This window comes from Centroberyx gerrardi, chromosome 22 (genome assembly GCF_048128805.1).
Source record: "Centroberyx gerrardi isolate f3 chromosome 22, fCenGer3.hap1.cur.20231027, whole genome shotgun sequence".
Lineage (NCBI taxonomy): Eukaryota > Metazoa > Chordata > Actinopteri > Beryciformes > Berycidae > Centroberyx > Centroberyx gerrardi.
Window position 1 is genome coordinate 15,724,733 of NC_136018.1, and position 25,859 is coordinate 15,750,591.

The following is a 25,859-nucleotide window of genomic DNA, read 5'->3' on the forward strand; positions in this document are numbered from 1 at the left end:
TCAATATTGGGCCCACATTAAGCAGGATAATATTCAGGCCAGCTTGATTTGTATTGAATATGTGTCTGCTGGCCGGTGCTCAGTGTAATGAAGTGGCCCACAAATCAGGCCATAATGGCCGCCTACTTACACATATTGCTTAATTAAAGGTTGTGAGCTTATTAGCATGTGTCTCTGGCACCGGGTGCAGGAAGATGGGGATCTGGGCTGATGTCGTTGAGGGCCAGGCTGTAAAGGTTTTATAGATAGCTAACCTATCATACTAAACCCATAGCCCCCTAAAATCGGATCTTAATAACCTGTCATTTTCATTGATGATGATTCTCCTTTATGGCGGCCATTACGGATCAAGTTCTGGGTCTTGTGGGATGGCGGTAGCGGCCATTCGTGCTCGTCATTATCTGGATCCCACCTTACTTTGGCCTTGAAGTTGCTCCTCACCTCCATGTATAAACCATCACAGCCATGGCCCAGGGGCGGGGTGCACGCTGCATATGGACACACACAGACACACACACACACACACACACACACGCAGTCCAGCACCTCCCTGTTTCTGATCCACCTAGCGCTGATAGAACCGTAGGCCTCTCTAGCCAACTGTCTTCAAAAACGGAAGAGAAAATTAGTTGGCATTTCTAGAAATATCATTTGCATCTTGAAATATTGTCAGAATTGTACTGGGAATTCATTGATTGTTTATCTCCACTGTAAGCAAACACTCTTCAGCTAATGACTTTTGGAGCGGGGGGTTATTTTTGTGTGTTTTCAGCATTGGGCAGGATGTGTCAGACTCTTGTATTGTATCCTGTCCTACTGTCTGTCTTTGACAATAGCCAGAGCCTATAGAGCTAATGCGCTCCAATTAGAGATCACTCCATTAACAGTGACAGTGCTACACCCCCCAATTCAATCAGCCTCCTAATGAACGCTAAGCAGAGACGCTGCCTCTCAGAGACGTCAGGAAGCTCTGTTCTCTCTCCTTTCTTCCTCCCTTCCCCTCTCTCTCTCTCTCTCTCTCTCTCTCTCTCTCTCTCTCTCTCTCTCTCTCTCTCTCTCTCTCTCTCTCCATACGTATAGTTTTTTCTCATTCTTTTCCCATCTCCTCTGATTCTTTTTGCTGTCTCTGTCTGTCTCCCTCTCTCCATCCGGGATATATGTGGAAAATATTGCTTAAGAGTCACACATCAGCACAACAAAGAAGCATGAATATTCCACCGGTCTCTGTATTTGTTTTGATATGTTAATACTTCTATATACATCTATAAATTTTGATGAAAGCCTTTTGTTTTCTCTTCCTGCTTTCTCGCTTGTGTGTGATGTGCTTTTCTGAAAGTATCACCCCGTTTGCAATTAATCATCAACAAAACTATGCCCCGTGCAATATTTTCCAACTGGGGGCAAAGGGTGGAGATATTGGGAGGGGGGGGCAAAGGTATTCCAATGGTTCAAATATTTGATTGTTAATGACAAACACCATTTCACCACAATTTAAATTTCAAATCGATCCCTGGGAGCAATTATTTCTGGGGGAGAGAAACACGCCGCCAGGTCTCTGCTCCACACATTTGCTGATTTAAGTTAAAAGAAAGCCTTTTTGCAGAGCTATCATAAGGGAGCTGCAACTTTTTGAAGTAAGTGCCTGCATCTGCATAGAGCCAACCCAACCTGGGGATGTTGCTGGAGAGGGAGAAAGGGGGGGAAAATAAAACATAAAAAGAAAAAAAAATAACACTTTGTCTAATTCTATATTTATGTAGCCCTCAGCTTGAGGTATTCACATAAAACAGTTTGTATTCAGAAGTGCTGCGGTGATCGTTATGCCGCGCGGTGAGATCGGCAACTCTCCGGGCAGGGTTGGCGGGCGCTGCTCAGCCTGATTCATTTGAATTAAAGTGGCCCAACTAAATAAAAGGGATTCAAATTCCCACTTTTACTGTCAAGCGCTGCTTTGTCTTGCTCTGGGTTTTTTTTTTCCAAACCTTTTCTGATGTTTTTTATTTTTTCTACGGCAACCACTAAAAAATTTCTTTTGATGAAGAACTTTGCACATCTGCTGTCTTTGCTCATAAGTCTGTGTTTTTTCTATTTACCCAACATCGTCTATGGCACCATTTTGTTTGATGTTGAAATATAATTATGTCTTGTTACGAGTGGAATGGCTCGGTGTTTTGATGGTGGTTTTGATCAGAGAAAACCTGTCATATCCATCAGGCAAGTTGGAAGGCACATTCAGTTCAAATATGTATTTACCTGGAATTTGTTTACTAGACTATTTTCTCATCTGTGAATAATACACAAACCATCTTAAGCATTCAATGAAATGAAATTAGTTACCGCATTACTTGTAATTAATGTAATAGGTAGCCTTGGTTTGTGCACGCACCATTCCAAAATGTTAAATATGTTAAATATCTTTATATTGTGCATCTGCAGTGGCAGCTTTGGATCCCTGTAGTTCTGTAAACGTGCAGTGCAAGGCTCCTTTCAATATTACTTCTCGGTATTATTATGATATATGAGAAATAGAAAAAAAACATAATGAAAACTCACCTTGGCCTTACAATTAGGCCAAGCCAATTACATGATACATCTGCAGTGATTTCAGATGCTCACGATGCTCAAGCTGATGATGCGTGATGCTTTGATGTCTTCCACAGAGACACTAAGGATCTAATCTAAAGAGTTCTGTCGCACATCTATCTAATGCAATTTTTGTTGGCCCCAACAGTACGCTAACCTGCAACACCAGTGTTACAACGGCATTTATGTCACTGTAGTAGAACAATAATATGCAAAGCAGATATACATTCCAGACCTCTGTCAGGTTTTTCTGCCCAAGCTGTATTCTTCTCCACTGACCCCGAAAGTGATTTCCTGGTGCTTAAGCCGTGGAAAACACACACGGTCGGGGTGTATGAAGATGTCAACATCGTGCCATATTTCTGTGGCATCTGGATAGATCATGTGCCTCTCTGCACACATATTTATTTATTTTTGCTCTTCCAGAGTAGTGTCAGGGAGGCAGATGTCCTGCTCACAGGAAAAAAATAATTTGCGATGAGGAAAAAAGGGGGAGGTGGGGGAGATGGGGTGGGGGGAAAAATATATGAATATGCAAATCTTGTCACAACGTGGAACCTTGTAATGAGTGGGAAATGTTGTCGCCATCTTTCATTATGCAGAGGTCATTGCTTAATGCCAGGCAGCTGGGCCCAGCTTCTTCTCTCGGCGCACCCCCCCACCCCGCTCCCCCCCCCCCTCCTGTCATCTCACAGCAACTTGAACCAAACTACAGCCTGGCACGAATAAAGAGAACAGAGGTCACCGAGACACACACGCAGACACACGCATGCGCACATAGACACACACACACACATCCTAACACCTGCATATCGCTGTGGCTGAAAACCTTCTAACTCCAGTTTTGGTGATTTTTATGTTTTCACTTGAATTGAAGGATTACCTGGTTCCTCTATGTGTTGAGAAAATTCCCCAACCTCTCGGGCTTGTAAATCCCTTTCCAAAAGCATTGGATCAACTCAAAAGTCGACATTTTGGAGATATGGGGTTTTCATCTGACAGCTACGATATATACACACATTACAGGCCACACAAATATATACACACACTCCACTACAAAAGCATAAACACCCAAACAATTCACCAGCCACAGAATGCATATGTGTGTAGCCATACATGCATGTTCCAAACATGCAGGAATACCTAACATGCGAAACCTCTCCGCAAATGCAATGTGAGAAGAGTATAAGCTTGATTGAAGATTATAACTTGTATGAATGATTGTGCATGTGTCTATGAGTGTGCATGTGTGTGTGTGTGCGTGTGTGTGTGTATATGCATGTGTTTGCATCTATCTCTTTTGAGTTAAAGGTTCCAAAATGGGCACAGCCAGCACCGCTCATATTGTAGTTGTTGTTGTTCCTTGCTTTCCCTTTGATCAACTCTCCGTGTTTCCTAGATTGCTGAGACAGCTCACTGCTGTTCTGTCTCCTCTTGCAACAGCTTCCCTGAAATTTCCGCTGGCGTCTGCCCGACATTGAGCTATGGGGCTAATCATTAGGTAAACCCGTCTCTCTCTCTCACATGCACTCTTCAAATAATCCTGGGTTTGAATGCTAAAAATGTAATGAACTTCACGGTTCATTGTGTCTGACATTGCTTAATTAATGGGTGCATTTAAAGTACATAGGGCCCCGGTAATTGATTTATATGCATGATTTGCACATACAGCTGTTGGTTCCTGTAGGAGACTCATCACTCAAAAAGTGGCTGTGCTGATGATAGGCTGGCTAGGTAATAGCAGAATGTTCTGTTGGCCAATCCAGCCTTGGGAAAAAAAAAAAAATACAGACCAATTTTTTGTGTTACCATATTTTGCTTTGGGACTATCATGAGCTACTTAAAAATTTGACTTGGGCGTTTTAATATCACATTTTCAGCCGGACACTGATAATGGAGTCCCCAAAGTTCATCCCGGCCACAATTTTTGATATGGAAACCTTTTGCCTCCCTGAACATAATTGAGTAAAATGATGAAACGGAGTTGAGAGGCTTATTTTCATTATTAGACGATGCCTGTTGAGGCCTGGACCCGGTGAGTTTCGTGCCACACAGCAATTAAACCTCCTCACGCCGACACAGAGCTTCAGCTTGGCTGTCTCTCTCTATCTGTCAGCCTGGTGGCTTTCCACACAGACAGCTTGCATTACTGCCTCTGCCAGGACTGTAGGAGCTGGACACAAGCATCAACAACAATAATGCCAGGGCGATCTATGGATCAGTGGACTAAGGCACATACCATACACTAGACATATTGTGGGTTTGAATCTGGCTCACGACTTTTGTTGCGTTTCATCCACTGTCTCATCTTTTCTGTCACACTCCACTGTAAACCATCTAATAGATAAAAAATGTTAAATCTTACACAACAGCAATGCCAAGGAAGAAGAAAGCACACATCCTTACTAATCTGAATGAATACTATATATTTTGTTTATTCAACTGTGCCTGTCTCTCTTGCTTGTGCATTGTGCCTGGTGCTAGAGAGCCCAACCAGTGGCTTCCTGCTACTGCAGCCATGCATGCATGCGTTCAACCACGCATGATATTGTTATGTAACCATGTACTATGTATGAACTCATCATGATGTAAGTAACTTTGGGTAAACGTTCCTATTCAGCGGCAGATATTGTGGATTACAGTCGGCAATAGAACTGAAAGATTTTGATCCGAGCCTGGCAGCACTATTTAATCTCCGACTCTACACCTTATCCATTCATCGATTTGAATTCTAGGTATTGAGGACAATTTTGCCCAGTCTAAAAAATACTGACTAGCAGGCATATAGCCTATATAGTGCATGGTCTACATAGATCAGGCATACACCAGTATATGGTTTAATTATTAGATGAGGGTCATTTCTATAGAAACTAGATTCTAGATAACATTTTTAAAGCAGCAACTTTACTTTGTCAGGGATTAGCCTGAACTAATCACTATAGACTATGTTGCCATGTATGGCATTAGGCCCTATATAGTGTAGATATAAAGTAATTCTGATTTATAACAGGAAACCTTTACCTGCTGATGGTAATGTGCAGGCAGCACAATAGTGTTAGTGAACCTACACTGGAAGTGCTGATCATAACCTACTAACATAGGTCTGGCAAATACAATGTGGACCTAATTATTGTTAAGAGCTGGAGCTTTTGCTAATGTTGAACCAACACCTTTGCAATGTTAGCATTTAGCCTTCAGTGACCGGAGCCTTTATGCTTAGTCCAAGCATACACAGTGTGGTTATAATTATTGTTTTCTGTGGAGATCTGGAGGTCGCTGGCCCCTAACCATTATTTGGTTTTGGACAGATCCTCAGTGGAGCTCAGATCAATCTCTCACCTAGAGAACATTCTAGCATATTTCTATCACCAGCATATTGATTTTTCCGTGCACAGGCCCCTCTTGTGTGTGTGAGGTGTTTTCATGCGCAGCGCATAGGGGAAGCAGCCTGCAGCATGCACAAACACACACACACACACGCTTGCATGCATACACATTGTGCACGGGCACACACACAAACACAGACACATATACACAGATGCACACACACACACGTTCATTTATTCATTTCTGTAGACACCCATAGGCATTTCTGTGTGTAAAATGCACGCATCGGCATATTTAGTGGCTTTAGATCTGTAACGCACACACACACACACACACACACACACACACACTTTGGCTCCTTGTTAAAGCAGACACCAAGTGAACCATGTCCTCTCTGGGGCCAAGTGTCTCGCTCTCTTTATTACACACACTAATCAATACAGACTGGCCTGGTGTGGAGGCCCGCCATCTTTCCAGTTTCCCTCTGCTCCCTCCTCTCTCTTCCTCACCTCACCCTATCATCCCCTCCACCACCTTCCATCATTCAACTGCCCCATTCCTCCTCCCTCGCTCCATTCATTCACCCTCTCCCCGTCTCTCCACCCCTGAATCCTTCAGACCTGCCTCCATCCCTTCTTGCATATTTATCATCCAACCATCCAACCACCTCCATCCCTACAAGCCTCCATCCTTCCACACCTTTATCCTTTCACTCAATCCTTCTTTATCCCCTCCCTTCCCATCCGTCCATCCATCCTCTATCCCTCCACCCCACGCTCCAACCATCCCTCCATCTCACTGCGCTTCCACCACTTCTCTGCTCCACCCATCTGCTTTTCTACTACTCCATCCTTCCATCCCATTCCTCCATCTCTAAGTCCCTCCGCCGAACCGCCATGCATCATCACAGGACCACATTAGAACAGCAGACATGATTGTCACTTTGGTTCAGAAGAGAGAGAGGGAGAAGTAGACAGAGAGAGAGAGAGGGAGAGAGAGAGAGAGACGGCATTATTGTCATCTATAACATGGCCGGACAGGGGAGGGTGATTTGGATTTAAATAATGTATTAGTTTTGCAGAGCCACCATCCACAATGCCTCACAATACTATGAAACATAATAACTTAAAGGTGTGTGTGTGTGTGTGTGTGTGTGTGTGTGTGTGTGTGTGTGTGTGTGTGTGTGTGTGTGTGTAAGCGAGGGAGAGGGAGAGAGCATCTGAAATTGCATGTCTTTTACATGCAAATTGAGTTGTGTGTAAAATGGTTTGATGCGGACTGATCGTGTCAAATTGTATTCATGCTATTGTTTAGCAATGAGGGAAAAGAGTCATTTATTGTCCGTGTCTGATACAAACACATACAAAGTCACGCTGTGGAGTGGAATGGCAGCTGAGAGCTTTGGCTCCGGTGCTTTGAGACAAAAGAGGTGGTCGGGCCGAGAGGGAGGGGAGGGGGATAAAAGATTGCGCTGGAATTTGTCAAAAGCCAATAATCATTCTGGTGCAGGAGAGGAGTACTACATCAGAGCGCCGAATCAATATCACATTACTTTGAGTATGGGAGTATATACAAGACTCATCAAATTGATTATTTTTGATGCTACAATGGCAGTTTCATTTGCCGGGGCCCTCGACAACAACTACTGTTCAATTACCGGGCCTGTGTGTGAATTGAAAAAAAAAAAGAAAAAAAAAAGAAATACAACAAGACAAATGGCTATTTATTTGACTAAAATAAAGCCTTGCCTGGAATAGAAATGAGGAATGGTATGTCACAGTGGAGCTCTGGTTAAAAGATGACTTGTTTCATCGGACATTGAAATTTCATGAATATATTTTCCAAGGGCCTTGGAAAAACAGAATTCATCATGAAGTTTGTACAGGCCATAATGTCACGGCGAAGATTAGTCAATTTCCTAATGCATCGTGCGTGTAACCGAGGCATTCTTATGCATGTGCCTCCCCCGACTGGGCTGCAGAGCGTGATGGCTGCAGACAGAGTGATGTTGTTTGACAAAGGAAGTGTTGCATGGTGTTGCCCTCTTTCAAAACCATTTAAAGCCGTGATTAAAACTACATTGCTTACTGTAAAATCCCATCGTAATATCGTACCATACGTACAGTGGCAGCCATTGCAGAGGTTCTCCTATCCTGTATCTAGTACATTAGCACTACTAGTACTACATTGCCTTCTCCAATAGTTATGTCTATGTGGTCTATATGTGTAATCTTGGAATAAAAAAAAACATATGTTGTCTTATGGCAACTGAGCAAAGACAAGCTTACATCAGTAGGTTTAAAGGCCTTCATCTAAGAGTTTTCACTTTCTCTGAACCCAGTTTGGATTAGTTGCTTCCTAAAAAGTTGTCTCCTTAAGTAACAACAGTCCAACTGTTGCTAAGAACGGCCTCTACCAATGAACTCCCTCTCCTAATGGCTCTAAGTCTTCAATATGGGGCCATCAGGAGAGACAAGGCGCAGCGGCTCCTTGGATGATTAAAAAGTCATTTCCTTAACTGTCCTCCCAGGATTTGCGCGCTTTTTTTTTTGTAAGAAAACATTAAATTGCTCCAATCAAGCATAAACGTCTCCTGCTTGTGGTGTAATTTGTACTGCTGTTCGCGTGGTGGGCGCTTATTTGTCATCCTTTTCCTTTGGCGCTTTTCCCAACCGCCTTGATCAACAATTAATGGTTGAAATTGCTTCCCTGTTACTTATGGCTGTGGAGACAGATGCGGCTATGCAAAAAAAAAAAAAAGAAAAAAAAAAGTGTGAGAGGAGGAAAGAGAAAGAATAGAGAGTTTAATTGAGCAGCAGAAATGAGTTCAGATTAGTTCAACTTAATGCATACAGTATGAAACTCATTTCTACTTCTCATTTTACTTTTTTTCATATAGTTCTGCAGTTCGCGCTTAGAGTATTAAAGATTCTATGTTGCTATTACTGAAATGCAGTATCACAAAAGCAGTGGCTCCTTCCCTCTATCTCTCTTTCTCATCCATTCTATTCTCTTCCTCTCTTCTCTCTCTCACCCTCTCTCTCTTCCTCTCTCCCACTCCGTTCTCTCACACAATGACCTTTAGTGCTCTTTCCTTCATTGCGGGGACAGGCCGGGGCCTGGCATCTGATAGAATCAATATTCTATTATGATAGTGCGTGGAGCGTGTGGGGCTTTACAACTCTGCTGTAATAGTCTCTCTATTTCATCCCGTGGCAGCCATGGCCTGAGGGATCATCCAGGCTTCTCCAGGCTCTACGCTCCCAGCATCGCCCCATTTCCATTAACGTCGCGGGCCTCTGCCTACCAGGGGACAATTCTGTGTGACCGATGGATGGGGTTGAGAGGGCGTCAAACCCGGGTGCGGTGTGTGTCAATAGACTGTGTAATAGCCGGACCTGGGTGAAATGTTAGTTAAATGGCTTTGCGGTATTAAAAGAAACAAAAAGGGATCTGTTTCATTTTATCTCATAACTGGTGTTTCTTTCCAGTTTTGACACCATCTAATTTCCCTAGAGGTGAAATCAAGCTAAATCAAGTTGTATTTTAAAATATTATCGCATGACTGATGGGTGGCAAAAAGATTCTCTCTTCCTTTCAGTAGAAGTACTGTGTCCTCCCTCCTGCTTTTTTCTGCTATGAGAGAGTGGGATTGACAAACAGACAGTGGGATTGGGATTTGAAAGCAGATTTAGACCTCCTGCACCACACTCCAGCATGTAAAACAGTTGTTGATGAGGAGAGAGCAGGGTTGCACTGCACTAGCGAGAGGGGAGTGCTAAAGTGAAATGTTAAGCTATTAGAGATCATGGCATGAGGCAGACCCCCATAAAAGATTCATGCCATTACAGCCGCCTTTCTCGAATAATTAACTAATGTGAGTGTTTTACGCAGCCAAACGTAGTTACGTTTTAAAAATCCCTGCATTTAAATGTCATTTGGGCCTGGAGTTTTGATGTGAATTTTTAATCTGGGGCAATAAACATTATGAGGTGAACAGGGCACTGTGTAGGAAGCAACGAGGTGTCCTCCTCAGACGCTTCTATCAAACCGGCTTCAGAATCCATTTCACTCCCAAATGTCAGCATTCGTTGTAAAAATCCATTACAGCCAGATCGGCTTCTATCTGTTGTGAAGTTGTGGGAATGCATAATATTTGTAAAGGCACAGAAGTCAAGAACAGGCCCTTTAAAGCTCCCGGTCCGTGCTGAAGTGCCCTTTGCAGTCGTTTTGAATGTCCTGGCCTCCTCCTTACCACACACCTCTCCGGAAATACCTGCAGCTGTTCTTCCTCGTACTCCTTCATAAACGTGCATTGCTGATGTATTTCTTTTTTTGCCGAGGAAGAGTTGTCCCTGACAGCATTCTAGTTCCTCATCCCCCCAAGCCCCGCCCCCCACCTCTCCATTTGATTGAGAGTTGGGCGACTGGAGGTGCGTGATGAGGCCCCGCTCGTCTCATATTCATCATGATGTAACCGTGAGCAACCGGGATCTAAATTACCTTCGTCTGGCATCATTCCAGCACATGCTATAAATGAGGTAATCGTCCTTGACTATAAAATTTGCATTTTCAAGACTTAATTGCTATCATTACATTTTTTGCGTAATTCTATTAATTTAACAGAATGGGGGATCGGAGGCTTTTTTATGGTTATAATTTGCAGTAAAACAATGCATTCCCAAAGTAGAAAAAAAAGTCTGCTGGAGTAGAAAAGGGATGAGGAGGGACATCAGGACCACTCCGGCCTCTCATTATAAACTTCCATTATACCATTGCATAAAAAAAAATTGCACACAAATACTTGCAAGAAAGACTAAGAAAGACTCCCACTAACATGCAGTCAGACACGAGGATGCTGGTTTGAATACACCAGCATGAAAAGCTCTCTGGGGTGAAGTCGGGTTGAAGACAGGAAAAGCATCAATTATATCCCATCATCACATTGTGTGGGCTAACTGAAGCTTGTGTCTTAATAATGGCGGGGCTGGGCTCTATTTTCGCCACTCTTTTTTACCGTCCCCTTCCTCCTTTGTGCATATATGTACATGATGTCAGCTGCGCTCAGCGGCGCCGTCCCCAAATAGTATGGTGGAGCGCACGGCGGATGACACGGAACAACGGAGCCATCAACTCCCATTTATGCTTCCCGCGGTGACCTCGCCGGAGACGTCTGCGAGGTTCAGAAGTGCGCCCAGCTAAGTGCCAGCAACATTCTGCAACCCGCTGCACTTCCCCGCACTTTGCTGACCTTAAAAGTGTGGCCTCAATTTGGGTGAAGGCTGAAAACCCACACGAGCGTTCTCCTCCTCCTCCTCTCCTGCAGTTCTGTAGCAATGCCCTACTTTATTACACTGCCATTGTTCTGTGTTGTTTATGATTTTACCTTCACTCAAAGGGATGTGGAAGTATCACAGATGCAGTGAAAAACATCATAGTGCAGCTGGTTAGACTGGTTTCTGTGGTGTAATACTGATTAAAGAACTGATAGAATTTAATGGAACTGTACATACTTATTTTACAATACTTTCAGACGCTTTTCTAGAATAGTACAGATTGACATTTTACATATTCAAGCACCACTTGAATCATCTACATGTATGTATTAGATTTAGATTAAGCCCACAGTGACATTGTGATACATCCCCCTTCCCAGCCAAGGCTTGCAACTCTATTATTCTACTATTCAACCTTGTACAAAATGCAAGTATGTGGCACAACTTTACTGATCGATAAAGAGTAGGCCGACACAATGAATAAATTATATGTTCGCAACTTCTTAAAATGTACCAGTACTTCAACAACAAAAAAAAACCCAACAACAATCCCCTTCAAGGCATATCATGGTTCTCCAGCCTCGTACAATGTGCAGCCATTTGACAACAGTGAAGCCAAAAAATAAGCAGTGGGCTCACAGGATGAATGAATCTTGAATATATGACTTCTCAGTGCTTTACCTCTAATGTGTCAACCAGAAACCAACTCCTTTTTAGTCCAGCCAGATGGCAAAACATAGTGGTTAATAAGCTGTGAGCAATAAATGGATTTAGCAACTCCTAATACATTTTTATTACTTTGCTTTTTAGGAATTTAATTGTTTTTAATTGTCTTATCTAGGAAACTCAGAGTAAATGCAACAGTGGAATAGCACTAAATTCCTGAATTTCCAACAATTCTAGCAGCCAATAGCAGAAAGTGCAAGGGTCAATGTATTGTTGGTATTGGACTAATGGATTCATAGATCTAGCATAGGCCAACAGTAAAGCAAGCTGCACCATGGTTCTCTAGAACAGAACAATCAATACTTGTGAACATGGACAACAGTTTCCCTAAGCGAAAAGCTAGATATACCACGAGCAGCAGTGGGAAGATACAGTGCCCCTCTCTTCCAGGTCTCTCCCTCTCTTTCTCCACTGTAGCGCTCATCCTGACTTCTGCTGACACCGACCAGGTGGCGTCGTCACAAAGGGTTTACATGGAGCCTCCGAGCGGGGAGCAGGTAAGGCCTGACGCGCCGGCCTTGATGCTTAACGTAGCGGTGAAGAAACGGTGAGCTTTGTTTTGACCGTGTCAGGCAACATCAGCTCAAGCTCGGGCGCGAGGCGCGGGCAACCATTTCCGTCTTTAGTCTCCATTGCAGCAGCTGTGGTGTGTGTCTGTATGAGTGTGTGTGTGTGTGTGTGTGTGTGTGAGTATGAGTGTGTGTGTTGTGTCTCCATTGCAGCCGTGGTCGGGAGAAGCTGTCAGGTATACGCGCACTGGGGGTCATCAGAGTGCTACTGACAGGGGGGACTTTGGGGTGTGTGTGTGTGTGTGTGTGGAGGAGAGGGGGACTGACTCACTTCAACACACATGGTTCACGGCTGGGTTACATACAGTTAAAGGCCCAAACCTTAATCTACAAATGTAAGAACATTTGGTCGCACCACAGTGAACCAAAACATACAGTTTCAGAAATACTTTTTCACTTGGAAATTGCTGGTAATGCACTGGCTGGTAATACTGTTTTTTTTTTTTTTCATGCTTTGTGATGCTGTTGCAAAATGCATGTGTACATTTAGCATGTTTGAACTCAGAGTGCAGATCTATATGTTAGAGTTACGATGATGGTAAATAAAGAACTTGTTCTGTGCTGTCAAACTCCTACAGAATCTATACAGTCACAAAAAACATTGGCCTATAGCTATATGGAAAGAATATATAACTGCCGCAAATTCAGTACCGTAGCTTTTGACTATGCTCATAAGCTGACATCGAGAGTGTTACATTGCATAATGATCAGGCGATGTTACCACAAGGCATTAGCGACTCCCACGCCTCGTTTGAGTTAGGATTTGAAATTCTTAATCGTGTGATGAGAGCTACAATGACATGACCCCTGTGATAATCTCCATCTCTCAACGCACTAAGCTGGCAATATTAAAAACTGCCATCTCCAGCGATTCAGAGTATTCATGTGAAAGACATTTTCCAATCATTCAACACCACTTGACACGATCAATTACGAGTCGACATTCTGGTGTTGTTACAGTGCGATCAGGTGGCAACTATGTTGTTGGTTCTGTGGCCAAATCAGGCTAACTGATTGCCAGTTCTCAAGATCAACCCTAACCCTTCTGAACATGAAATACAGCAGAGATAGAGAAAATTAAAACTGGAACAGGTGACACAGTATAATGATAAACTATAGTATAGTGATTTGATTGGAAGATTTGCTGATTATATGAATATTTTCTATATAATCATTAATAATCATTGCTAAAAAGTGTTGTTTCCAGACAGCCGTTTCGTCAGTATTTATTAGGTCTAAAAAGTTTGAGAAGTGGGCTTGTGACTGGAATGTAAATGTGAATGAGTTATGCGTCTCCACTACAACCCTCCAAATACTGTCAAGATGCCCTTGAGCAAGGCACTTAACCCCCAGTTGTTCCAGTGGAGCTGCAAGGCCAACAGTATGGTTATACTGGGCAGATCCCAGGTGGGGATCAGTATGAATGTAACTGTATGAATGTGAAGCAGGTTGGTGAATGAAAAAGAGCCAGCATGCTCAAACTTTAGATAATAGTTTAAAGAAAAAAAATGTTTTGATATCTTGCGCGAGGTTTGTTAATGCTGACAAACTAGCATGCGACTCTGTGAAAGCCCAACCCCTTGCATACTGAAACAGAGGGCCATTTTGTTGATGAAGCACAGTACTTGACATTCATCTGTTGTGCAAATTAACATTTAATAGCCATACGCATTTGAATATGTTCTTTCTTGACACAGTGAGAAACCCACAACATCGAGTACGTACACAGGCTGAGGAGGACGAGAGATGGCTTTTGGCTGCGAGCACTTTTGGCCACCGCGAGCAACATTAATTGTTTCTCGAAAAACTAAAGGCGCCGTCCATTTTTCAACATTGTTTCCTTTTTCCCTCCTCCTGTAAACAACTGGAGCCTCACAATTTGTTCGCCGCGACTCGATATTGGACGGCAGGGAGAGACGTTTTATGTGCCCCGGGGTAACGACCTCGCAAAAACACGCGTATAAAAGGACCAATGGGAGGGGGATGAAGGCAGAAGATGGTCGTCTGTTTGTCACACTCGTAAAGAGACGCTTGTTGAGTTGTTGTTGCACAGCTGACCGGCGGAGACTGCCAACGCGTGTCTCTGTCGAGGACAAGACAAGACTTCCCCTAGCCAAGTCAATGAAACAGTTTATGTATGCTGAAGGATGCACAAACTTACACACACACGCAAATGTGCACATGTACCCAACGCACACACTTGCCGGGGAAGGTGTCGTACCATAACTGGCAACCTCCAGTATTTGGCTGCGCCTCCCCTGTACTTCAGCTCAGCAGCGTGACACCATCTGTCTAGTGGGCGCTGTTTGTTTGGAGCTGCTTGACTTCAGCTTGAGAGGAATCCACTCCGTCAGTCCTCAGGTGGTAGACACAGGGTTTTAGAGGAGTTGTCATGGAGCGTGCAAAAGGTGGCAAGAAGCCACGGTGATATCATCAGAAGAGAAGAGAAGAGAAGGAGAAGAGTGTGTTCAGGCCCTGAGTGGTGCATCGGTGTGTTTCCAGTGTTGATAGCTCTGTCTCCCTCGGGTGTGACAGGTGTGACAGCCGAGTCAGAACAGTATTTAGCACCTGGAGGTCAGGTGGGGTTAGACCCAGCCAAACCCCCTCCTCCTGGCCAGGATCAGGTGCCCTCCTTAGGGGTGAGCAACGTGGAACCCCTGATACCAGCCCTGACCCTGTATCAAGCGCTGTGTGTGTTTGTGTGCGTGCGCGTGCGTGTGTGTGTGTGTGCACGCGCACCAGAGAGGGGGCATCTCCCTCCTGATTGAGTCTGATGCGTGCCGATTGGTTGCCAGGCCGTGCTCAGCGGCGGCTCGGCGGTGTCAGGTGAAATTAGCGGCCGTCGATGGAAGACCCTCCGACCTGGGGGATTCATTAGGGACGCCCTCCCCCATCTCAACAGAGTGACAGCCCTTCACACTTACACCCTTGACACACACACACACACACACACAGACACACACATAGACACAGGCAAACACACGCCTGATCCCACAGCTCAAATTAACCCCCAGCTAACATGCCCACCCATTCCAACGAGTGTGTGTGTGTGTCTGCATCTTCCATCCATGTGCCCAACCCCAGCCCTTTCTTTCTTTCTGTCTTTCTCTGTGCACATGTGTGACGCTCCAGGGCCACATGTTAGCAAACACCACGAAACATCACGCACCACCATCTCCCTCCGCAGTCCAACAAGCTCGCTCTCTTCCCATCCAACACCATCAGAGCAGAGGCAGATACGATGGCGATCGCGGTGGGGGTTTGCACACAGGGAAATACAGTGACCCCCACCGCGATCGCCATCGTATCTGCCTCTGCTCTGATGGTGTTGGATGGGAAGAGAGCGAGCTTGTTGGACTGCGGAGGGAGATGGTGGATTTGGCATCGACGTAGGCTAAAAATACACACTCGCGCGCACACACACACTAAAAGTACACGAGGGATGCGATCGGCTGCCACGTCGTGCTCCAGAACGACTTGACAGGTCAATCGACGGGCCGGGAAACGACCCCCGCGGTTCAGCTGTCCCCTTCGCGACACACTTGGAGATGCGTGTGTCCTACGCGTCTGTGTGTTTGCGCGCACACCTCCTAAGCAGGTGTGTGTGTGTTCGCCACGTCCCCCCCCCCCTTCCGCTCCGGTCCCACAGGTATGTAGCCGGCGGTGGCATGTTTCAGTGCACAGCGCAGCGCGGTAATATGCTCAGGGACCGCGTGTTAACACATTATTTGCATTAGAGGGGAGCCTGCTGTCCCCAGCTGGACGCAGCGCTCAACACTACCTGCGAGTTTGGCATAATCCCAGATTTGCTCTGGCAGGTGAGAAACTGCTTTCAGTGGGCCAGGCCGACTTCAGTCACCTTCCCTCCCTCTCTCTCTCTCTCTCTCCCTCCCTTCCCTGTCCTCTGTCCCCTACATACAGTACGTCTCCCCCTTCTCTCCTTCCTCTTTCCCTTCTCCCCTCTCTCATTCTCTCACAACATCCTCGCACTTGTGATTCATTACACAACCTGAAGATGAGTCATTTTTGTTTTGTTTCGTGCCAAACCTTTGCTAGTGAGCCTTGACACATTAGGCATGTCACCCTCAGTAGAGAAGTATCAAAGTCAAATATTCAAATGTGTCTGAACACGCTGTGGCCAAATGCCACAATATTGTCAATTCATCATTATCATTTTGATAGGAGGAATGTGTGTGTGTGTGTGTGTGTGTGTGTGTGTGTACAGTACATGAATAGAGTTTGTCAGTACACAGCCTTATTTGTGTGTGTTTGGTACAGGCTTTTACGCCAGTGTGTGTATCCACATGCGCGATGGAAGCCAATGACTTTGAACTTGAGAACTCTCCTAATCCAGTGCTTCCCAGTTTAGGAGCATGTAGCCGCGACACAGAAGCGCCGCTCATTAGAATTAGAGACATTAGTTACGACCAAAGGAACTCTATTTCACGCACATCTCCCCGCCCGGCTAAATGAAGCTTTGCAAATCCTCCACAGCTTTTAATAGCTGCCACTAATATTACAGGTCACAAATGATTGCTCCCTCCGACTCAGATTTGGCTGATCAAACACGGGGCTAGATTATCAGTGTTATTTACGCTTGTATATCACTCTGGCATAAACACGCACTTATGGAAATGCGATCCCTCTACGGTAATGCACTTTATAATGATTTATGCTGCGACGATTCATCGAAAATGTGGTAACACAAGCCCGCATCAGCCAACAACCCGATGTTGTTTTTTTCCACCAGCATTTTTTTTCTCCCCTTGTGTTTGCGACACAGACTGGGGAATTTCACTTGTAAATGCGTGTTGTTCGGCGCATTCGCATACATCTCCGGGAATCACAAAGCTTCTGTTTGTGTTTGGGAAACGGAGGTGCGGTTCTCACTATAGCGTGATGGCTCCACGTGTACAAATCAATTATAAAGTCTGGAGTAAATAATATGACGCATGTCTAATTACCCAACAATCCAGGAGCTTTCGGGGGCCTTGCCAAGGAGAAAAGGAGCTAACGAATGTATTCCCACACACACACACACACACGCAGACACAAACACACACATGCACGCTCACACACATACGTAGAAAGACGCGCAAATCAAACAAACACATAGTCACAGGTACTCAATGTATCGACCAATTAAAATAAGGGATTACCATGTTGACTGCGTGTGTGCCTCTCTCGGTGTGTGTGCGCGTGTGTGTGTGTGTGTGTGTGGGCACCGCTGCCACGCACGCACACAGGCAGGCAGGCAGGCAGGCCTCACATTGCCCACAGCTACTCGGTAAGGATTCCCGATAAGGAGAATTAGTCAAAACTTGGGAGCTGCCAGTCAGCGCCAATTAAACTTTAATCTTGGGCTGAAACAGGCACAAATAAATTAAACCCTTGTGAGCGGCAATGTGCGCTCCCCTGATAATGGGGGATTGAAGTCGTCTCGGAGCGAGGCTGCATGTTCCCCAGCTCAGCCATGGCAGGCAGCGGTGCAGGGGGAACAGGGGTAAGGCTGGTGACAGAGTGAACTGGAAGGAACTCTCAAAGTTGTCTGTCTGGCTCTCACACACACACACACACACACACACACACACACACACAGATACATAGGCACTGACACCCACACATATAGGAACGCATCACTTACCAGGACCAGTGTTTTTACATTTAATCTTCTTAATGGACGCTGGACAGCAAAATAGTGCTGTAGTTGAATGTGTTTTTCTATATTCTCGTCTTGCATATGAGTGAAAAGTGTGCATTTTAGTTACATTTTTTTTTTAACTATATTGTAATATAAGTATGTCCAGGTCTGACAGATTCATACAAACTGCTCTTTTTTCTTGCATTCACTGCACATACAGACCTAAAGGATGTATACACTCATAGATGGATGTGGGCATGCATATATCAGTAGAGATGCTTACGGACACACACACACTGGCACACACACTTCTCTCCATGACCATCGCCTAAATGCATTGACTTTATTAAAAAATGCCAGCCAGCCATGCAATTGACCTCTGTAGGTCCAGCACTAGCAGCTTGGCTTTCAGGGTTTTTTCTTTTTTTTTTCTTTTTTTTATAGAAAACTCTGCATAAACCCAGCGCAGTGATTGTAAATGTATTTGGACAATCTTGGGGTGGAATCATATTGGACCTTGCAGTGTGTGTTGGAATTTGATAACCAAACCATGCATGACGCTCCCAGTACCAAATGGAAATGATATTTTGAATTACGCTCAGGCATGGAAAACAGAGTACAAGTATCAACCAATATAATATTAATAATAAAAAAGATCTACCCTTCATATCTGCCAGAGGAAATACTTTTAATGTTGCGATATTCAAACGTATGGTTGTCTCCATGCACGCTGTGTAGAGGGGGATATTTCATTAATATTTTTTAATGAATTAGCACCCTTATCTCTGTTTCCTGTGCCCGACCTGTGCTAGCCTGGTGTTTAATTTCAAAGTAATTTTCTTGCTATATGAGCGTGCCGTTTATGTATTAATGTCATGGGCCTCGTCAGCCAGTGCCATGATTTATTCCAGAGTAGCGGTCACATACATCCTGATATCTTAAAAATAAGCCCCAGAGAAATGCTGTAATGAGAAAACAATAACATTAACAATATTAGCAACAATAATGAAAATAATTGCCGGTGAAGCAACAATGGTAATCACACATAGAGAAACACCTCTGTGTTTGACCGAATCGTACACAATTATCATGCATGTGTATATAATATAATTAATTCTATGTCTGTGCCTCTTAGCCCCGGGCGATCAGCATAGAATCAGTTTTGTATGTATAATAGATCAGAGCGCAGTTCATGAATAAAACAAACGTGGGGAGTATGCAGCAGTGACTGTGAATGTTTGTCTTTGGACAGCAGAATCAAAGTGAACATGTAATATTGTGATAATCCATACTTGATGAATTCAAGGGGCTGACTTGCCTTAGCTAAGTTCAGCTAATTTCCAGACATGGCTTGCCTCCGTAATTGAGTTTCCAATAACATTATGATTATTCCAGCCCACATGATAATTGAATTCAAGGTATTTTTTTCTTAACACTGCAATATTGTAGATGTGTGATTATTATGCATTTGCATGTAGATTTCAGTGCCTTCCTGAAACTCATCACTTTTCTCCTAACTGGATTTCCTATATTGTAGCATACATTTGGCTCATAACAAATGACGGGACCCCCTCTCGTTATGAGCACCGAGTCAATTATTCCAAAAGTTCTTTTTTATATCAATTTTATCCCAGATAATGGCATCGCGAAGAAGATTCCTCCCAAGAAAAAGAGTCTCAAAACATCGACCCGGCTTCGACCTGTTTGTCATTCTCATTATATGTGAAAAGTGAATATTTTTACTGTTGAACTCATCAAATTCACATCACTGCCACCACTCCACCCGCGCTTCCAGTTTGATCCTGCTTAAGAAATGCTATCAAACTTAGACATCCTGGCCCCAATTCTCATCTGTTGCATAATGTAGGCTGTATAGGCAGGAGTGGCGCGGGTGTGAATGTAATTTTCATTAGGCGGATAGAGCCCCCACAGACTCAGCCTGTGCATGGGGGTACAGTAGGGGCACAAAGCAGGAGCCGGCTGCTGAATATGGGAGTACTGCAGCACTCGTTTTCACAGGCACAATGCGCCAAATCCCCTTTCCTCACAGCTCTAGGTGAACTAGTTGGCGTCTTCTGTACCCTTGCATAAAATGAATTTTTGACAATGCAGCAGTCAATCGATGCATTCATACATGCGTAGCAGCATAAACCAAGCAGACCCCCCCCCTAACAAGCCCCAAGAAGTGGGAAATTATTTACCATATAGCCCTGCATCTAAAGCCTGCGTCAGAATCACCCTGGAAAGCAAAAGAGGGTTTTTTTTTTTAGTCTGATGCTGATCATCATCGTCAGCACAGACAGAGCGAGCGTCTACAGTGAGAAGTGGGTGGTGTTTTCAGCGTTAGCGTTAGCCGGTGGCTCCGAGCTGTGCTAGCTGTCACATCGGGGGGATGACTGGGCAACTCGTCGACGCTTTGAGCCACTGGGCACATGGTAGGCTGTGAATGGAAGCTCTATCCGTTCTCATCGTTGTCGGTAGCCACGGGGCCCGTGCAGCGAGGATGGCACCAGCCAAGACATTATGCCAGAGTTTAGCTGTTGTTTTGCATAAATGTTGAATCATGCCAGCGTCCCTTTTAGTGCGTAACAAGACAACAGCCTGCATTGATATTGATTTAATGCTCGCTAATATTTCAGCTGTCCTGGGGGATTGATGCTGTCAAACATGATTTGATATTGTCTGCTAGATGTAAATACTGCCACATAAAACTGAGAATTATGCTTTGATGTTTGATTCCACTTCTTGGAAATATTGGGAAAATGGACGTAAAATTGTATGAGTTTTGTCCCAAAATGAGATGTCCAAGATTTGAAAAAAGCGACGCCTACTGTTACAAAATTATCAATAGTATTATTGAAAGCCAAAATTAAAGCCAAGTATTCTATATCTTTGGGATAACTGGTAAATTAAGTCCTTGGTTGACAAAATGATTACACTTTAACAGACTGGATCCTATACATTTTGCAGCTACTGAATGATGAACATCATTTCTTTTCTTTTTTTTCTTTTTTTTTTTTATCAAAGTGGATATATAGCATTTTGGAAATGAACTGGATCCCTGGAGAGGGGGAAAAATGGGGAAAGGAAAGCCAGAAATAAGTAGGAAAGAAAGGTTGCAACAACTTTTAACAAAACATGACATGCGAATGAGGGCTGAGTCCTCATTTACATACGCTGACATTTTGCGGAGAATATTTCAACGTTAGGCTGAGCTGTAATGAACTCCTGCCAGGGAGCAGTCAAGGAATAATGTTTCCATAAAGGTAACCTGTCCACATCTCCTGCAGGAGAAGGATGTGGAGGAGGAAAAGAGACATTTTTTTTCTCTCCTTCTTCCTCCATGTTGGATGTTTGGCAACAAAGGGGTATTTTTCTTTCCGCTCGCTTCATCCGTCTTGGCCGATACTGATTTAGTGTATTTTTCCTCCCTTTTTACAGGCTAATTGCGCACGGCGACGGTGAATTTGTTAGTGGTGACACCTTGGCTACCCATTGGGAATGCATCTCATTACCGGACGCGATGTCCAGGAACATCAGATATTATTAGCTGTCATTAATCTGCCATATATAGTGGAGGGGGAGGGTGGGGTAGAGAAGGGCAACAGAGGACACAAAGAGACAAGTATGATGGCTGGCAAGGGCTGGTGTGGTAAGGTCAAAGTTCACAAAGGTCAGCAAGAACCCAGGTGGGCAAGGGGAGGTGAAGATGATTAAACATGATGTTTGGATGGAGTCTCACTAGTCACCAGTACAGCCAGCTGAAACATTGTTGGTTGTTTTTGTTACATGAAAATGTGTCTTACAGAGAATTTTTCATCTCAAAATTAACTCATGTATTCTATTCTATTCTATTGAAAAACACTTTTTGTGATGTTAAACTCAAATATTCGATTTTTTAAGCTAAATTTAAGTCATAGTTGTATTCAAAATGAGATATGTTTCATTAAATTTCCCTATTTCATGTAAGCATCTATGGACTTGCCTTGATAAAAGTCCCAGGCTTAGTGAATAACGTTTTTGTAAATAGATCAACTCTTGGGTTTGTTTTTGTCATGTTTCTAACTGGCTTTTTGTTCTCAAATCCCATTTGACTAAAATGAATATGACAACCTTAAACTAGATTTTCAGAAGAAATTCATTCTCTTTCACTGCGGACTGATTGTTGCCCAAAACAGTGTGCTTTTTTTCCACACATATGTTTAATTTGATACAGCATCTTTGGCTGTTTTTCCTGCACAGCCCCGCCTGAAGACTGCTATATGCATAGTAGATAGGATTACACCTTCTAAGCAGATTTCGTCGTGGAAGGGTTAACACAGATCCCCCTGCTTTGCCGAACAAACAGGACACCATCTGAAGACACAGGAACTAACCGGGCTCTCATTAGGGGCTTTTTTTTTCCTTCTTTGGAGTGGGGGGGCTCTGTCCCGCTTTTTTTTTTTTGTGGAAGAAGCACGTTGCGGCCTCCTGCCGCGTCGCCTGGCTCTTTGAGCGAGGTGGAGTATATGGCCTAATGACTAAAAGTTCCTCTATAAAAAGTATACAGCGCAGCTCCCTGCAAATTGAGTTTCCTCTTTGTGCCAATTGAGGGTGGTTTATGTAGGCTGCGGGGAGTTCCTTTGAACTCTCATTCCAAAAAACTCCAGATTCCGGGGTCAACCCCCCTCCGCCGCCCCCTTCCTTCTTCTCTCCCACCACTGGTTGAGATGGAGGAAGAGGAGGCTTCTGTCTCAGACGCCCAAATTCATGCCACATTGCACAGAGCAGCCTCTCCAGACAGACCGAGAGAGAGGAAAACACATCTCAAAATGAGTTTAAGGTGGCATGAAGCAGGTGTTTCTCCCCCCTTTATTGGTAATAAATGAGTTTGTAAATTGGACTTTATTGGATTAAACTTTCTAACTGTGTTTGCATAAGACCAAGGTAGCATAAAGTCATTAGACGGGCAGCGCTTTCCTTATTTAAAGTGGCATCTTTATAGAAGGCCAATCAGGATGCCTTTGTTTCTTTACTAGAGAATTTGATAAGGCCCTAAATGTTACTAGCTTACACAGATGAAAGCCATAAAGGTCTGGACTTCAGGGATGTGACCAGGAAAACAAAAAGACAGGAGGAAAGTGGGAAAACTGTAATCTTCCCATTATAAAAGAATGGGAGTTGTGTATCTCAAAAAAAGAAAATCACAATCCTTGGAAGTTTCCCATTTTGGGCAGTGTTTGATAAGTAATTGACTTCGCCTAATTACCTTCTACTATTATAGATATATTAGACGTCAATTAACTACTTCATGAATTACTTGACTATAACTTCACATCATAGTGTACAAAAATCCACATAAAACTTTTCACTTATAAATGCTCTTTTTTTTTTTTTTAAGGATAAAACAACTAGACATCAAGAAGGTCTGCTTGCAACTAAGAATTTGCCAAGAGGTACTTGCTGTCTTTCTTTTGTCCTCAGCTATCTTTATTGCCAAAAGCGAATGTTGGCGGCATCCCATGTGGAAGCAATGGGGGCCTGGATGCCCAACGCTCAGCCAAGTGGCAGCGATTGTTTTCGATGTCGGGGGCATGAAAGCTGGGCTCGTTCTACACTAATCAAAACCCCCAAAAAGGTCTCAGTATAAATCCCAAGACTTCTTCTTCTTCCTCTTTTTTTTTCCCCCCACCCCACCATCTTCACAATTATGCACACACACTGCCATAAATCTAATGCGCTTTCATGATCTGTGGGAGCGGAGTACATAAAACGTGTTTGCCGGATTTGCATACAAACATACTTATTCTAAATCCCCCTCAGAAGTTGTAAATGATTGTCTTTTCCTGAAATACATCTCAGCAAATTGTATTTGGGCATGTTTATGAATCCTATTATGGCATGGGTTTTATCATATTTTGTGGACAGCGATGGCTTCTCATCGTAGCTGTTAAGAAGAGGGAGAGAGGGGCCTTGGGCGATAGATTTTGTCATTTGTTTCAGATGGGCGCTGGATTTCCCTTCATTGCTCCATGACAGGTCCACGGTAGCAAGATGGATCTCTGTTAAGTCCTCACAAGAGGAATAATTCAGTAACTACTGTCATGAGTGAAAGAGGCTGCATTCAGGCTTCATTTCAGTCTTGCATTCAACACATTTGAATGCATTAATTGGGTCCTATATGATGCAGTAACAACAGCAGAATCTCCCTTTGATTGTGGCCTTTTCAATTCTCCAGGTTTTGTTTTTTTCCACTCCCTGCAAACACAGTGACATAATCGAGTCGAATGTTGCGTAATAAAGCCACAATAGACTAGTATTTATCAAGAGCTGGAAAGCTGCTGGGCAGGGAAGAGGAGGAACACTTTGTCAGCAGTGCCTGGGCCGCCAAAGAGATTATAATATCTTTATGTGCTGCGCCTCACAGTACCAACTGAGCAGCCAAGGGAAAGTGCTCATGGGTATGTGGAAGTAGAAAAGCCCCAGTGCTGACAACTGTCTCACCTTCCGCCAAGCTTAAGCAAATTACTAATTCGATGTTTTAAACATTAGATAAAAATAGAAGAACTTTATCGTATCTTTCAGGTGAGATTTTCAGATTTGATTTGCTGTTCAATTCCTGGCGAGATAGTAAATCAAGCGCACCCCAAATACTTCAAATATTTGAAATCTTTTATCAGATATATTATTTGCCCCAGTTTGCCTGCGCAGGACCAGCTGGGCCCGCGTACTCCTGTCAGAATCAGTCATTAATTGGTGGGACAAGCTGCTGAGTGGGAGGGTCATAAACATTTCAAGAGTTATAAAACTTTCATTAAGTTCTCACGATATCGCGCCAGTGAATGACCCTCTTGCTCTCTCCCTCTCTTTTTTGTCCGGGTGGTGTTGAAGAGGGGAGCGATTGTGAACAAGCGGCCTCTTTGTGGCGGAGGGAGCTTTTTCAAACTGTCTCGGCCTCTTGACTCGTCCTAAGCCAGAGATCAGAGCTTGGAAAGTGGCAAAACAAAGGACCGATTTAATGAGATTGTAAAACAGGCTGAGGAAAAGGAGGGGGGTAGCAAATAGCCAGACTGCCAGCTCTGGTCCATTTCAAAAGGTCTTTTCAGGATCCCCTCTAAGCCGTCTCAATATGAGCAAGAGAAAAAAAAAAAATCAAAGGACCCCAAATGCTCCAACAGATTTTGACATGAGGAAGATGTGGATATTTGTCTGCTGTTTTCCACACAAAAGGGTCGCATTCCTGAAAAAATGTGTTCCACATTTAACTTGCCTGAAAGGTCTGTGTTTTTCCCTCAGGATTAAAATTTGATTTGATTTTGATTTCAGACTTAGGCTGTAAAAGATTTTATTTCAAGCTATGGGCATTTGCGTCATAATTACTGTAATTTGAGTGTTATTGATAAGCGATTGTGATCAGTACATTTTAAATTATGTTGATTGAAAATAGATAAATCAATAGACAAAAAAATCAATTACACTTAAAAACAAAAAAGAAAATCTTTGCAACAGCTTCAAGCCTCAAATGATTAGATTTGGGAAAGGGATAATTTGAGAGAGGCAAAAAAAACAGTGGCCTGCGTTGTGATCTTTAAAAAAAAATAAACCACCCAATTATGATAGTGGTAAGGCGTGACTGCTTGTTGTTTACACAAACCCCCCTATAAATAGTATTGGCACACATCACAAAGGAAACAACATTCCCATTCATGTCCCTGGCTTTGGAGTTGCTCTTTCTAAGAAATGCCAGCGCCGCGTTTA